The sequence below is a fragment of the Camponotus floridanus genome, unplaced genomic scaffold (assembly GCF_003227725.1).
Source record: "Camponotus floridanus strain SB8 unplaced genomic scaffold, Cflo_v7.5 scaffold2, whole genome shotgun sequence".
Taxonomy (NCBI): domain Eukaryota; kingdom Metazoa; phylum Arthropoda; class Insecta; order Hymenoptera; family Formicidae; genus Camponotus; species Camponotus floridanus.
In genome coordinates, this window is record NW_020229325.1 from 3,296,164 (window position 1) to 3,313,216 (window position 17,053).

At 35.1% G+C, this 17,053-nt stretch overlaps 1 protein-coding gene, 1 non-coding gene and 6 pseudogenes across 2 annotated transcripts in view; all 8 read right to left on the bottom strand.

Annotated features, from left to right (window-relative positions):
• Positions 1–17,053, bottom strand: part of LOC105253622 (BTB/POZ domain-containing protein KCTD3) — a 316,103-nt gene that overhangs the window by 200,393 nt on the left and 98,657 nt on the right. The gene's annotated exons all lie outside the window — the stretch shown is intronic.
• On the bottom strand, positions 4,247–4,366 carry LOC112637771. Its single transcript, XR_003122717.1, has one exon. It is a non-coding gene; the product is annotated as a 5S ribosomal RNA (ribosomal RNA).
• Positions 4,809–4,928, bottom strand: LOC112637778 (annotated as a pseudogene).
• Positions 5,370–5,489, bottom strand: LOC112637780 (annotated as a pseudogene).
• On the bottom strand, positions 10,316–10,435 carry LOC112637776 (annotated as a pseudogene).
• Positions 10,878–10,997, bottom strand: LOC112637775 (annotated as a pseudogene).
• On the bottom strand, positions 11,439–11,558 carry LOC112637781 (annotated as a pseudogene).
• On the bottom strand, positions 12,010–12,129 carry LOC112637773 (annotated as a pseudogene).

Consider the following 17,053-nt stretch of genomic DNA (forward strand, 5'->3'; position numbering starts at 1 on the left):
AATTTATTTCCCCAATTCGCAGTTGGAGTCAATGCAACTACGATAAAAGATCGATCGACTCATTCCTTCCTTCCTTCTACGCGCGTCGACGTGAATTCACCTCTGTCGGCGACCACATAACCGGGTTTATCTTATCATGCAAACGATACCTTATAGACGCGACCGAGGAAGGAAAAAGGATCTTCGTCGGATCGTCACGGATTCCGTGGAGGCGACGAATCCGTGACGGGGTATGATTTCTCGATATCGTGCATGTCAGCGTCGGGATTTCTCAGTTTTCTCCGTTTGCTCGTCTCCATTTTGCCCGACACTTTTGCACCATCGTCGTCGTCATCGTCGTGGTTTCCTTCGGCATTCTCAAAACGCGACGAGCTTTCCCGACCCTCATCATCATTCTGACATCAATGCTCCGGTTCGTCTAGCATTTCGCTTATATATATATATATATATATATATATATATATATGTGTGTGTGTGTGTGTGTGTGTGTGTGTGTGTGTGTGTGTGTGTGTGTGTGTGTATGTGTGCACCTACGCGACTCCGATTGAACATAAATGCTCGCGGAGCCTTTTATATCCCTGTTGTATTGAATGACAGTTAATATTTTGATCTGAGATACATGTCAAAGACGTATCTCGCGATTACCATTACGGAAACAGAATTAAAAGACTCTTAAGTTAATCCCGAGCGAAACGGAAAGACGCGAGATGCATTAGCGTCTTATTAGATCTACGTCCACGCCGTACGTCCAATGATAAATTTAATTTTCGCCTCAATTTTTGCTCGACATTTCGCAATAAATGAAATAATCTTAAATCGGACAAATTCGGAACTGAGCACAAAATTACATTTAAAATTAAATGTACTGTTATATTAAGAGAGTATTATAAGGTTCTACAAAAACCACACAATTAATCTTAATATGAGCCGTTTATTTTGAAAGTGGCCTAAGTCCATTTGTCAATTATTTTTTATTATTTTTTTATTATTTTTAATTTTGAAACGCAAACCCTTAAATGTCTCAATTTAAATATAAATGGACTTAGGTCACTTTCAAAATAAACGGCTCATATGTCTTGAGCGTTTTCTCCTTCATTGCCATAGCTACTCGTATATAGTATAACTTTTGTTTGAAACTTTTGTTAAAAATTTTCCTCCAAGTTTCGGAAATAATTAATAATAATTGTTAATAGTTACCAAAGTACTTTATATACCTACAGATGTATCACCAAATCGAGCGAGAATGATAAAGATCAATCTCTGTCGGAAAATCTCAGAGAAGGTGTGGAGGTGGCTGTTGAAGGCTCTGGGGTATTTTTCTTCTTGAAATTGCCTGACCTTATTCGTAAACACGCGCATCCGTTGATTAATAGCCCCGACCCACGGTCGTGTATTCGTAATCGTTTACGTCGCCTACGTCTTATCGCCAGTGATCGTGTAAACGTACAAAAGCGGAAACTTCTGAAAGTCGAGTCGTTCATCGAGGCCCAGGCCTCCTCGCCTGGGATATCGATGTGTAAGCTCGGCTTCGCGCTTTCTCGCGTTCGCGCGAGAAATTCGTCGGCGATCGATCAACGTCGTGCCGGATAGAAAATGGACCCGCGTGCCCCGTGACGAAGTTAATAGCGCCTCGTCCCGACGAAGAAATCGCCGAAAAACGAGCCGGTCGAGGGCGAAAACGCGAAAACACTCATTAACGTCCGCGCGCAGTATTTACCGTGCTCGAGCGCTAAAAGAGCAGCAAACACCTTCCCGGTCGCCTGCAAAACGTGCAAAACGCGTCGCTTCCCTTCGACAAGTTTTCTTCGTCTTCGACACAATTTGCTGCAACGTGACTATCCACGCGAAAGAAACGCTGAGAAATGTATTCCGAACGAAGCGATGAAGGAGAAGACGGGGAGGGAGAAGAGAGCACTTTGATTTGCAAGAACATCGCGTTCGAGAATAAGAGGAGAACAAGAGGAGTTACGCGATAACATTTGTTATATGAATAACTATGAATCGTAATTACGAAAGTTATTCGTCGAGAAAGTTGTTTACCAATTTATCTTGAGAAATACATTCTAACGTCGCTATTGTCTCTTCGATCGATCGCTTGTGGACCATAAACGAGTAACGCTTCGATCAAATTTTCACGAAGAAAATATTATTGCGAACTAGGCCATCGAACGTATATGTTGAAACGTTTATATACATTCTACATCCTGTTAATTGCAGCGCTTTCATCGTTTATGCCTTCGAAAATATGTCCTCGAAACATCAACACAGCAACCGGATCCTTTCATATTAGCTCAATGTCGTTCTCCTCGTTGGAAAGTTCGCCAACTAGCAAGGGGAAAATACTGGCGGCAGGGCACGTCAGAGAAGGGGTCGGAAAATTAGGCAGTCTTTGCAAGGGTCGCGACGCATTCTCAAAGGAAGGATACGGAGCAATAAGGTATCGCGGGTAGGAGAAACACATCTGATAATCCTCTCCCGGCGAGAGGAGACTGTCGCATAATCTCTCGTCCGTGCGTTTTGCCCTCCCCCCGCTTCCCCCCTAACCCCCTTCATCTTCACGGAAAGTCGCTCTGTTTACCATTCCGAGGATGTCTTTAATATATAACAGGCAATTTTCCCACGCTTGCTACGCCGTAAACTTCTTCGAGAAATTGGATGTGCCGGAGTCGAGGAAAGCGCGACTAAAGGCGACGAAAGAGAAAGACACTCGAGGGGAAACGAGAGAAACAGAGAGGGAAAGAGAATGGAGAGGTCCTTTATTCTAAGAAACAAGAGTCGCGATTCAGTTGCCAGGACCCGGTTAGTTCCCGCATAATCCGCGGTTCTCCGATGCACCGTCGATTTCGTATACACGTCCATTTTTCGGAGGGGATGATGCGCGCGCGGGGGACGGCGGGGGAAGTCGTTTTAATATCTGACCTCGTTGCAACCGACGTCGTGAGACGAAAACTTTCTCGCGGCCTCTCCCCTCCTCCTTTCCACCCTTCCTCTCTCGTTAGTACCCTGTCCCCTGGTTACCGTCGAGCGAATCCTCCGTCCCGCCCTCATTTCCGTCGCATTTTGCGGTAAATACGCCAAGAAAATGCATGGCGCATCGTTAGCCTTCGTCGTGTCGGCGAGTCAGGTTCGTCGGTTAAGTCGCTGGCAACTCCCGACTTGTCTCCTTGTTGGCCCAATTTACCGCAGCGGTTTCTAGCGAAGAATTATAAGCTGTCCTCTATCATTTTCCCGAATATAGTGGAACGTCCTGGAAAAGTTCGCCGGAAACGTTCGAAAGTTTTGCCAAATCAATTTAGAATTAATTGCTAACTCTTTGTGTAAGTCTCGAATGCATCGGGATGCATTCGAGAAAAGAATGGCACGGATGGCTTATTACATCGAGAGAGTTGCAATTTAATAATAATAACGATCTCTTTAATCCTGAATTTTCAACTTTTGAACGTTTCATTTAAAGTTTAAGCACTTAATAAAAAGAGACAGATAATTATTAGCGTCGTTTTTAAATAAGATAATATTCAACGCGGTACTAGTACTATATTGATATATTAAATATTACTATCGTCAAGTTTGATTACCCTTTAATTATGCATAGCCTCATTTGCTTAAATTATTTATCTCTTCTAAGAAGTGGGACATTTTAATTTGTGTTCTTAAAATTGAAATTTATATTTTAGCGTAAAGCCATAATTATCTCGCTTAAGTATTATTTAATACACGTCGTTATGACATTTATCTTGCTTATATTTTGCAGTTGAAAATCATTGCGGAGGATGCGCAAAACGTTAGTTTATACAAGGTGGGCGGTACTACTGCGAAGGGTTAATACTCTGGAACGCAGGTGTGCGTGAAACATACCGTCGTGCGTTTAATTTCTCTGCGTAGTACCGCAGTAAAATAGCTAGACTGCAACAGATTATTATACACGAGTCGTGAACTGTTGCGAATATTTCTCGTACGCAAATTTAACAATAATAATCTCCGAAGAAATAAAGCTCACATATATAAAGAAATTATAATTACCGGGAGTGAACAAATTTGATTTGAAGTGGCGAACAAACCATTGTCACATAAAACTGTAAATTTTGTACTCCTAGTTTTCTGCACACAAGTGATAAAACTATAATCTGCTCGGTGACAATTTTATGACAATGCGTAAAAATCAATTCTTTATTTCCCCGAATTCTTTATAATATTAAAATTTGCAAAATCATTTATCAAATTGATCTGTCAGGAAATAAAAAAATGAAGTCAACAGCACATGGTGTTCCCAAGTGGTCTCCCATCTAAGTACTAACCGTGCTCAACGTTGCTTGACTACGGTGATCGGACGAGAACCGGTACTTTACAACGTGATTTGACCGTTGACGATATTTTCTATAATGAATAAAAGTTATATATCGTTTCAAATTTCCATAAAACGTAATAATTGTCCATAAATGCTATTAATAATTATTAAATAAATGCCGTGTAATTTGTAATTCATTATTACAGTCAGATTGTATTACGTTTTAATTACAATTGTAATAATTTCTTTTCTAAAATTTAATTGCAAAGTATTTTGTTTATTAGGACAATAAATGTTAATTATAAAAATCTATACTAAAACCGGATTTAAAATATTTAAAAGGATGTAACATGTCTTATCAACAATTAGATAATGCGCTTTATGAGATCTGATGTTTATTAAAAAAAGAATTAAATAGAAATTATTCAGAAAAATACATAAATAATAAAAATAATTTTTTGTAATATTGGAAAAGTATAACATTCAATTGGTTAATTGATCTGTTAGAAAAATACAAAAAAAGGGTCAACAGCACACGGTGTTCCCAAGCAGTCTCCTATCTAAGTACTAACCGTGCTCAACGTTGCTTGACTACGGTGATCGGACGAGAACCGGTACTTTACAACGTGATTTGACCGTTGACGGTATTTTCTATAATGAATAAAAGTTATATATCTTTTTAAATTTCTATGAAAGGTAATAATCGACCAGAAGTACTACAAGTAATTATTAAATAAATGCCGTGTAATATGTAATTCGTTATTATAATCAGATTGTATTACGTTTAAATTACAATTGTAATAATTTCTTTTCTAAAATTTAAGTACAAAGTATTTTGTTTATTAGAATAATAAATGTTAATTATAAAAACCTATACTAAAACCAAATTTAAAATCCTTAAAACGACATAATATATCTTATCAATAATTAGGTATTGTACTTCATGAGATCTGATTTTTATGAAAAAATAATCAAATAAAAATTATTCAGAAAAATACATAAATAATAAAAATAATTTTTTGTAATATGGCAAAAGTATAATACTCGATTGATTGATTGATCTATTAAAAAAATACAAAAAAAGTGTCAACAACACACGGTGTTCCCAAGCAGTCTCCCATCTAAGTACTAACCATGCTCAACGTTGCTTGACTACGGTGATCGGACGAGAACCGGTACTTTACAACGTGATTTGATCGTTGACAAATAAACGTGTTTTCTATTACATGATAACGAATAAAATACCATATCTTTTTAAATGTCTATAATAATAAGAAAATCTTGTATAATGTATAATTTGCTATTACAAATAGATTGCATAATATTGTTTTAATTGCAATTATAACTTCTTATCGGAACTCTCTCCAAATCTTTCTTATTCATTATAGTTATATTATATCTGGTGCTCTCATTTATTCTCTTCATACTTTACTCCCATTATTCCCCTCCTTATCATCGACGTACTTCGACACGTCGTGGCTAAATTTCAGCGTACTTGCGAGGAGGATTTCATCTACGCAGACAATGCAGGTTATATCGTAGCCAAGTGAAGGACTTCGTTGACATAGTTCGCGTGCCAGCCGCACTTGGGCCGTCGATCTTCCTCCTTTCTTGCAGATACCTGTGTCTCTAAGCAGGCTGACATGCCGTAGCCTCATTAGGGGACTCTTAGGAACGCGCGCGCGAGAGACAACCGTCAGGCAGTCTTCTCGTCGTGTCGCCGGAAATATCGAGAGATGCGCCCTTGGGATTTAGCGCAGCTGTTCGTACCATCAACGAGTCCCGAGATTATCGCAGATAATGCCGGCCCCACCGAACCTGAGAAAATACACATAATGGGACGAATGTCGCGTGCCGGCCATCAGGTCCTTTCGTAGAATCTTTGTTTCACGATTAATAAATCTCAAAAATTGTGTTATTGCATTTTTAAAGAATGCAAGCAAGAATAATTTACTCTCTCTTTTTCTTTTTATATTAAGTTTTAAATGCATAACTTTTATTTTAATGTCATATCGAATTATGTAGTCAATATCGTTAAATTTTGGAAACTAAATTTTCGATAGTTTTTTTTTCATAGTATTTTACATATTTCAAAATTATTTAATATATCTATATATAAAGAAAACTACATTTAGCAGATAAAATATAAAAAATATAATTTTAATATATAGATAGTATAGATAAAAAGGTGCACTAGATGATTGCAAGATTACATTAAATTCTTTAAATAGAGTCATATAAATTTCTTTACAAATGTGTGTGTATAAACTTTTTATCATTTATATTTAATAATTATATTTATATTTAATTTATACAAAAGTAGAACATCTCATAAAAAAAATCAGTTATGCGATATTTTATAATTTATTTTAAAATATTATGATAAAATATAAATGTAATGTGTTTACTCTTTCATTAAAATATTCGCTAAATTTTGAATAAAATGAAATTAATAATCCTATCTTCATGCAAATTCAATGTTGCATTTGCAACATGCGATTCCTTTTTTATTTTAATGCAATTATATAATTTCATCATCAATCAATAAATTCATTTTCTTCTATATATGAAAATATTATAATAAAGTAAATACTTTATAATAATACTTTAAATACAAAATATTTCATATATTTTTTGTTAGAATATATAAAATAAAATTTAGATATTTTGTTTAATTACTGATTTTTTAATAATTTTACTTCAATATTCATTCGAATAAATAATTTTTAATCTATATAAAAGAAAAAACTATCCTAAAAAATCCCATTTGAAAAAAACATTTACTTTGATGCCATTTTGATGTTTCTAATAATTTAAATATTTTATTCTTTTCAAATCATTATAACTCTGTTCAAATCTCATAAATATAAATTATTATTCCGATATCTCACAGATACTGTGCGCATCGTTCTGAATAAGGAATGTTACTCGATTTTATCGCCGTTATTCGCTTCGCTTCCTTGATATAGCGGATCAATAATAAATATAGAGCAATCTTTCTAATGTATTGCTGCGGAAGCTTTCTCGCGATCCCGAAGATGGCTATTTGCGATGTACGGCGAAGTGATCGCACTCTCGTAAATTTTATTCAATCGGCGATGCAGGGACGAAGAAAGATGCGGCCCGTTTTGTTTTCGCGAGATTTTGGGGGAGGAGTAAAAGCATGTGGAGGGATCGATTTGTAGCGTTGCATCGAGCTGTCGATGGTCAATTCGGGCGTGGATAAATAAACATCTTCTCTCGGAGAGAAGAGAGCAAACTGCGGCAAGCTTGCCACTATTCAGACGTTCATCCACTCCTCTATTCTTCGAGTGATTTTTCTAAAATACTGGCTATTCATCATATTCGGAACTTTAAACATTAAATCTTTTACTCGCAGTTATTTTAATTCTTTCAATTTCATCTAAACGAGGATATTAATTAAATTAGAATAGATCTCAAGACAAAACAATATATTTGTACATATATTGTATAAAAGTTTCCAAAACTAAAATCTTATTTCGGTCTTGAATGAATTTTTTTAGTGAAAATACGCTTTTACGGAATTTTATGTAGCTAAATAATTGCAAAATTTTAGATTGTTTGTTTTGTTTAATGTATTTTCTCAAATTTATATTAAATATTTTTATTTATTAAATAAAAGTTCTTAAGTTCATATATAATATAATAATTTTTTTCTAATTTACAAATATTTTAACTTTATTTAAAAATCAATAATCTTGACAATCTTAATCATAGTATTGATAAAATGGTCTTGATAACTAATTAAAAATGTCTTGATTCTATCTCGAATTTTGAGATGAGACAATATCAAGACTAGCTTGGTATCTGTAATCCTAAATTAGATAGTTTCTGAAAGAAACGAGTTGTCAGTTGGGATATGACGATTTGCACGAATTTTTTATAGAATTTTCAAATAAAAATTCGACATAATTGTAAATGTCAAAGATCTCAAAGACCGGAACACGCGGCAAATTGAACCGATCGATTTTTAATACAGCGTTTGCGAGAAACAATTAATTTTTATAAACGCGCCGCTGACATCTCGAGAGAGCGCTTCGTTGGATAAAAACTCGATTAGAAGTTCGAAGTTTGTCGAGACAACAAGTTTAGCGATCGAAAGCAATTCCCCTTAAATCCTTCACAAAGCAAATCGCGCGTCTAATGGATTCTACGTTAATCGCCTTTACCATGTCGTTAACCCGACGCGATACGCGCCGCGCTTGCCCAAGGCGACGCAACGATCACGCCTAGTAAAAGGAGCAATCGACTTTAGGCTCATTAATGACGCACAACCCCGAGTCAATTACCTCCTTTGTTATCTTATCTGTCGGATCCTTACGGCTAGAAACTGGAAACTAACCGGATTATTACTTATTCGCGAGATGGTCTACCCGCCGACGCGGGGTGTAATCGTTATTCATAATTGAATGATAGTCATTGACGATTTTATTTTTCCAAGAGTGCTTTCTGATTTAATCTCATCATTTGAAACTTCCTATATAATATAATTTGCAGAATATAAGTTTTGTAAACTAAACATATGTATAAATAGTTATGATTTACAGAAAGCTCAAGATTTTATAAAATTACAATATTTCGATAAGAAATTGTGAATTACAGAAATTATAAGGACATACTATAATAATTTTTTCCAAAAAGATATTTAGAATACGAATCTAAACCATTAGAAAATATAAAATTTCTCATATTTTAATTTACTCCAAAATTTAAAAACATTATATATAATCTAATCACACTTAGATAATTCATATATCAATCTTCATAAGATATTAATAAAAATTGTAAAACAAAAAATAATTTAAGAAAAAAATTCTTAATATTACAATTAATATATATAATAAATTATAATACGATGTTAATATTATTTGGTGATCTGTGTGTATATATTTCAACATAATCAATTTATTGCACAATCTATAAGATATATATTTTCAGATGAAAAATTTTTATATAGATAATAATTTTTAAAATATATAGATAATTTTTTAAAGTATATAGATATAAGAAATTGTAAAAGTATAAATGATAATAATTTATATTTTCGAAAAATTGACGCAATATGCACAAAAACATCGATCGTATCTTTGCTTTCACGGTCACTAATAATCGATTTAACACGTGTCCCGCTGACACTTCGCGGCGCACCGCACAGAACGCAAGAACACCCGTCGATAAATTCACTCGGCCTCGCGCCTCCTGTCTCGATAAATTATCCCGAGGGATGACAGAGACATTATAATCCGAAGGTCTAATAAAAAGTTGCGGGATTCTCTGTCACTGGTGCGCCGTCGTTACTTAGCAATAATTCGCACCCGCAATAGAGAGAGAGAGAGAGAGAAAGATAGATCCGAGCGGGGGTAAAAGGTTGGGAGAAATGGAGGGATGAAAGGACGAGACGCAAGGGAGTGGGCAGAGCGACACACCCTTCACGCGTGTCATGTATCGGAAGGAGCCGCGTATCCTGCAGATGCCGAAGAATTTCGGACAAAGCCTGCGGAATATCGCTACAATGGACGAGCGCGAGTGCGCTTCGATTCGGCCCACTTGGATGATTTATCTTGGATGCTATTTGTGTATAATACCGCCAACAACAATTGCCGTTGAGGCACATCGATGATATTCGTCGGGATAAAGAACGATCCAGGGGATTTCATGAATTATGTCGAACCGTTCAAAGTCTATTCGACGGCGAAGGATAGATAAGATCGATCGCAACTCTTATGAATTAATAGTGTTAGAAATCCATTGTAGATCCCCCTTTTTGCAAAAGATTCGTCGCAATACGAAACAATAATGCTATCGGAAAATTGCGTTAGAATTATGAAATCAAAACCGATATATGTTTACTAAACCAATAGCTCCAACTTCTCAATATTGTCATAGCTAATAATTTAAAGAAGAATAAAAAAATCATTGATGAGAAATGCGTCCGAATTCTTTGTAATATTAGGATCCGCAAAATTGTAGCATTTATTCAATTGATCCGTCAGAAAATAAAAAAAAAGAAGTCAACAGCACACGGTGTTCCCAAGCAGTCTCCCATCTAAGTACTAACCGTGCTCAACGTTGCTTGACTACGGTGATCGGACGAGAACCGGTACTTTACAACGTGATTTGACCGTTGATGATATTTTCTATAATGAATAAAAGTTATATATCGTTTCAAATTTCCATAAAAGGTAATAATTGTCCATAAATGCTATTAATAATTATTAAATAAATGTCGTGTAATTTGTAATTCATTATTACAGTCAGATTGTATTACGTTTTAATTACAATTGTAATAATTTCTTTTCTAAAATTTAATTGCAAAGTATTTTGTTTATTAGGACAATAAATGTTAATTATAAACATCTATACTAAAACCGGATTTAAAATATTTAAAAGGATGTAACATGTCTTATCAACAATTAGATAATGCGCTTTATGAGATCTGATGTTTATTAAAAAAAGAATTAAATAGAAATTATTCAGAAAAATACATAAATAATAAAAATAATTTTTTGTAATATTGGAAAAGTATAACATTCAATTGATTAATTGATCTGTTAGAAAAATACAAAAAAAGGGTCAACAGCACACGGTGTTCCCAAGCAGTCTCCTATCTAAGTACTAACCGTGCTCAATGTTGCTTGACTACGGTGATCGGACGAGAACCGGTACTTTACAACGTGATTTGACCGTTGACGGTATTTCCTATAATGAATAAAAGTTATATATCTTTTTAAATTTCTATGAAAGGTAATAATCGACCAGAAGTACTACAAGTAATTATTAAATAAATGCCGTGTAATATGTAATTCGTTATTATAATCAGATTGTATTACGTTTTAATTACAATTGTAATAATTTCTTTTCTAAAATTTAAGTACAAAGTATTTTGTTTATTAGAATAATAAATGTTAATTATAAAAACCTATACTAAAACCAAATTTAAAATCCTTAAAACGACATAATATATCTTATCAATAATTAGGTATTGTACTTCATGAGATCTGATTTTTATGAAAAAATAATCAAATAAAAATTATTCAGAAAAATACATAAATAATAAAAATAATTTTTTGTAATATGGCAAAAGTATAATACTCGATTGATTGATTGATTTATTAAAAAAATACAAAAAAAGTGTCAACAACACACGGTGTTCCCAAGCAGTCTCCCATCTAAGTACTAACCATGCTCAACGTTGCTTGACTACGGTGATCGGACGAGAACCGGTACTTTACAACGTGATTTGATCGTTGACGAGTGTACATATTTTTTATTGCATGATAACAAATAAAAATAATATAATTTGCTTTTAATTCTATACTAACTATTATTAAGAAAATGCTGTATAATGTATAATATAATATAATTCATTACAATTATGCATTATGTTGTTTTAATTGTAATTGTAATAATTTCTTAGAAATCTAAAAATTTTTAGCCATTAGGACAATAAATTTCGCTTATTAAGACAATAAATTAATTATAAACAACTATACGAAAAGAAAATTTAACTTCTTTAAAACAACATAATATATCCTCCTATCAGCAATTAGATATTGCTCTTTATAATTAGACGAGAATCGGTTTTTCATTAAAGAAGAATTAAAAATAGAAATTATTTAGAAAAATACATAAATAATAAAAATAATATTTTATAACATTGCAAAAGTGTGATCTATTGATTTATTAGATAAATAAAAAAAACGTGCCAACAGTACACAGTGTTCCCAAGTGGTCTCCCATCTAAGTACTAATTGTGCTCAACGTTGTTTGACTACGGTGATCGGACGAGAACCGGTACTTTACAACGTGATTTGACCGTTGACGAAAGAACATATTTTATATTGTATGAAAAAATAGATTTTTTATTACATAATAATAAGTAAAATTGTCGGAATTTTTCTTTTTTAATCTTTGTCAGATTATTCATAATATTTGTTTGCAAATAAAATAAATTAACAATTATTAAAAATTTTATATGATATAATTGATAAGAGAAAGCAATGAAATTAAATTTTCACTAAATATTACAACTCATTTTGCTTATCGTTAAAAAGAAGTTAAAAATTGAGATTAATATAAAGATACTAAAATTAACATATATTTTTTATCGAGAATGCCAATTTTTTCCTGTGAATTTTTTAGGCAAACTATGTAATCTAATTAAAAATAGAGTGTATGTGTATTGTAACATAAAATATTTTTTAAAATGCTACGTTATTCTACATATTTGTAAATTCCAATATGTTTCATATTCATTTTTATCATGTTTTTTTACTATATTTTATAGTTTTTAATAGCTATATCGAAAAATTAATTTTTCCACCTACGTGCACTTTTAAAATGGAACATTTATTCAAAATTTCAAAACAACGTTATCAACATTAACATTGATAATCTAATAATAAGCGATGAATATCATAGAAAATATCAGTTATCATTTGAAACTTTCAACTGAGGAACTAGAGCTTACAAAACAAAATGGTATGTCGACTTCGGTATCTTTCCTCCGCTTTTCGACTGCTTCCTGTGGTTGACACGGTTCCTAGATCCAGGTTTCTCTCTTCCGCGTCATACGTTTTCGTTTCCCGCGAATGACGACGGGGAAAATCGGTCTGGGCAACATGCCCGCGCCACGTGGCGCGTCATGTAACGGGATTCCTGCCGCTCTCTACGTGAACAGGGTGAGGGAGGACGATAGGAGAGAGGAAGGGAAGGAGGGGTGAACGAAGACTTGCGGAGGAGGAGATTTTCTCGAGTTTCAGAATCTACGCGCGCATATCCCCAGCTACCGTTCCCCGGGGACCCCGGGACAGGTGGCTGCCGCTGAAGTCTCAGACGAGATCCACGCTCCAGGAAGCGTGCCTTCCCTCCTTCCCCACCTTACGCGGGGAACGACTTCCTCGGGTAACATGTGGTTGTCGTAAGAGCGGCGATCTTCTCGCAGGAAGTTGTTCCCAGGGAAGGTATCCCGGGTACAAATTCGAGAGCGGGCGCGCATTTGCGGAATTAAACGCGACCCGATGACTCCGCTAACGCGCATTAGCGGTTAGGTGCATCTTACATGCGTGCAAGCGACCGCAATCGTGCATTCTCTCTGCCATGTAGATTATAATGCGGATTACGAATTCCAAGCTGCGAGCGTTTGCGCGTCTCGTATTAATTATTGAACGCGAAAGCGTGCGGCTTGAGCTACGGGGATGATGATAATCTTGAGGAGACTCGTATAGATAAGATTTTTAGATTATCTATATCATTTTTATGTTTAAATATAATTTAATATGATTCAAATAGTTTTCAGACGATATCTTCTTAATATCTCGCGGAAGGACTTTAATATACTTTTCAATGCATTAAATAAAAAGAATCTGTTCTACCAGAAAAAGCTTATCAGAATTTAAAATTGCTTGTCATATTTATTGTTTATTAGAATTCAAAATTATTTATCGTTGCTTGTTACAAGCTTATCAGAATTTAAAATTGCTTGTCGTATTTATTGTTTATTAGAATTCAAAATTATTTATCGTTGTTTGTTACAAGTTAAAATTACTCGTCACATTCTTCGCGAGACACGCTGAGATGACAACTGGGTATTGAAAAAGCAAGATTAAAATACACCCGACAATTTAAATTTTCAATATCAATCAAGCATGCAAATTGAATGCAGTGTGAGATACACAGGTATCGATACAATTACGCCCGTATCTTTTCGAATGAATTCTTGAAACAAATTGCGAGCGCCCCTTTCCGGTCGCACAAAGCGGCACCGGGTGAAAACTGCAAATGAAGTGTCCCGCGTGTTATCTCCATTCCAATCAATTCGCTCGTTATCAACGCGTGGCTGAGAATTACCTCGCCCGCGCGTTTATTGCTACGCGGGTCGCGCATTTCCATCGGCGGAAATTAGCGTCGTCATACCACGCATAATTGTCCCGATGAATGCCCGTTGGAAGCTCGTCAGAATCGCGCTACTGCGCCTCGCTATAAACGCTCGCGTTATTTTTTCCCTCGCGGTATATTAATAAAATGCGGCTTCTCTCAATGAACCGTTCGCCCCGCTCTTCGCTGCAATTGCGCACATCGGAGTCCCATCAAATCGCGCTGCGGCAGTTCGATAAAGTATAATGGCTTCCCGAAAGGTCGAAACGTTGACCTAGATCGCGGATCATTTCGGAGAAACCGCGTTAAACCGAGAAAAATCCGATGCATTTGACCTTAATATAACAATAATGCAGAGAGTGAATACAGTCCTTCTCAATAATGTAATAAAAGAATTATATTACATTTTTCTCTCGTAAAAAATTAATATATATGTAATATCTTTTAATAGATTAAAGATACATTAAAACTTGTTTGTGTATACATGAGGCTTTGAGAGCATCATGATGCATCAAACACCGACGAAATAATCGATTCCGAATATTAAAAATATGCAGTATCGCTGGCACCGCTGGCGCGAACTTTAATCTGCTAATTGAAATTTATACAAAAGCACACATAGAATATTGTGAATATTGTGCGAAACTGACTCTCACAGTCTTTAGCCATTAAGTAATTAAATTCTTTACGCGCAGCGCACATATTTTGAAAAATTGTCACGAGTTTAATTCGTCCTATCCCGATACAAAAGCCTGCCAATTTGCGCATTTCAAATATTTGTTCTCGACCAAGGCCTCCACGAGGTCCCTAGGTGATCGTGGTCGTTAAAAAAAAATGGGAAACCTTCTCCTTGTTACATGGGATGCCGCCATTTGTCAACCGATCGTCATCATTGTAATTCGTAACGTTGTCGAAAGCCGACACATCGCTCCAGGAAGTGTTAATTGTCCATAAGTTATTCTCCAATGTGCTTGGAAACACATGGTAGGGATCATCGGCAAGGGAGTACCGCAAGATTTCGGTTGCCACGTGCTGTCAACCATTTCTGACCATGTGGTCGAATTACGAAGCATAGAAATAATCTTGATATTTTTATTTTTTTAAGAAAAAGTCACGAAAAGAGGAGAGATACAATCCTCACCGGACTATAATAAAATGTTTAGAAACTTTGTGTCAAATGTTTATGATATTTATTATATGAAATGAGAAAAATGAAGCTTAAGTCAGACACACACACACGCACTTTACGCTTTAGAAAACATTAAATGAATTTAATATTATACACACAACCGGGACATCCTAATGAAGATCTAATGGTCTGATGATGAGGAAGTTATGAAACATGACAGCTGTAATCATCCGGGGATGCACTCGATTACTACTTAATAACGACAAAATTCAAGTTGTATAGCAGCAATTAGCAATGGAGAAGGATTATTCGAAACGTCTCTCCCGGTGCTTTTTAAACCGCCGAGGAGGAAGAGTTAATCTCGCGTTTCCGCGGCAGAGCGAGAAATAATTACACCGCGTCGCAATAAACGCGCTCTCGGCGTTTTCCTTTTATCCGGCGACTCGGAAAAGAGAAGCGGAAATGTCGGCCGACTTGAGGGCGAGAGCTGTATATTCCCAGAATATACAGTACAATTGCCTCGGATACGAGCGGTTATTCGAAAAGAAACCGCAACGAGACACAAATGCGATACCCGCTGCTCTTGAAATTTTCGAAATACGCTCGCGTTCGTCTTTCGCGAGCGAAAATTAACGCGACGGGAGGACGCGATAACCGTGGGATTTACTAAGGGGCAGCTAATAAACGTTAATTTAACAAAGCAGCGTCGACTTTCGCCGCCATTTTCATCGAAGGGGACGGCGGCTTGCGGTACGCAATATCCGAGAGATCCGCGTGCAATTAGCCCGGGAGTCCGGATTAACGAATGAAAACGAAACGGCCTGCGCGTGTGGAAAATGCGAACCTCCGCGGAATCAAAATCTCTTCCTCTCGTAGGTATTTTCCTTTCGTATACGGGTTTCCCGTACACGCGATATCGTATGTAATATGAATTTTATCAGACGCACTTTACGCACGTTAAGAACGATAAGAATATCTGGAAAAAGTATTAGTTAGATATAATAACGCTCTCTCCTGTGGGTAATTTGTCTTCTTATATCTCAATATCAAAATCCTTTTTGATACCGAATAAGCGTTCCCATGAAACCAAAGCTTTTTTTTTGGTGATAACAGTCTTACGTAAAAATTAGTATTTTTTTTATAAAATTTATGATAAATCTATTTTTTATATGCTATTGATAAAAAATTCTTTATATTTGTTTACATTGATTTCAAACGAGAAAAATTTATGATTGTAGATTATATTATCACAATAAATTTTTTCGTGGCCAAGATACGATTATATCAATTAATTTTTGTTAAAAAGATTTCGCTAGTTAAAATACATATTTCTTCAAAACTTTTTTGGGAAATTGCAGTGTAATATATCGGTGAATTTTATTTTTATCGTGGATATATTTCATAATAGAGAAACATGGGAACAAGAAACTTCAATCTCTCAAGTGATGCGTCTGTTATGAATATTACACGAGAAAATGAAGCTTTACTTTGCGTTATTAAGAAATATTTTAATGGATATTTTCACAGAAAATGTTACATAGCGTCTGCAATTCGTATATTTTTTAATGAAAATGTGATCTTTTTTAGATCATTTTCGGAAAAAAAAATAAAATAAAATTTCTCTCGATATACAATCATGAATATTTCAATCTCATGATTTTTAGACAGAGACAACCAGATGGGAAAGCTATATATATATATACAAAAAAAAATTCAAATTCATGCATTACAGCAAGAAAAAT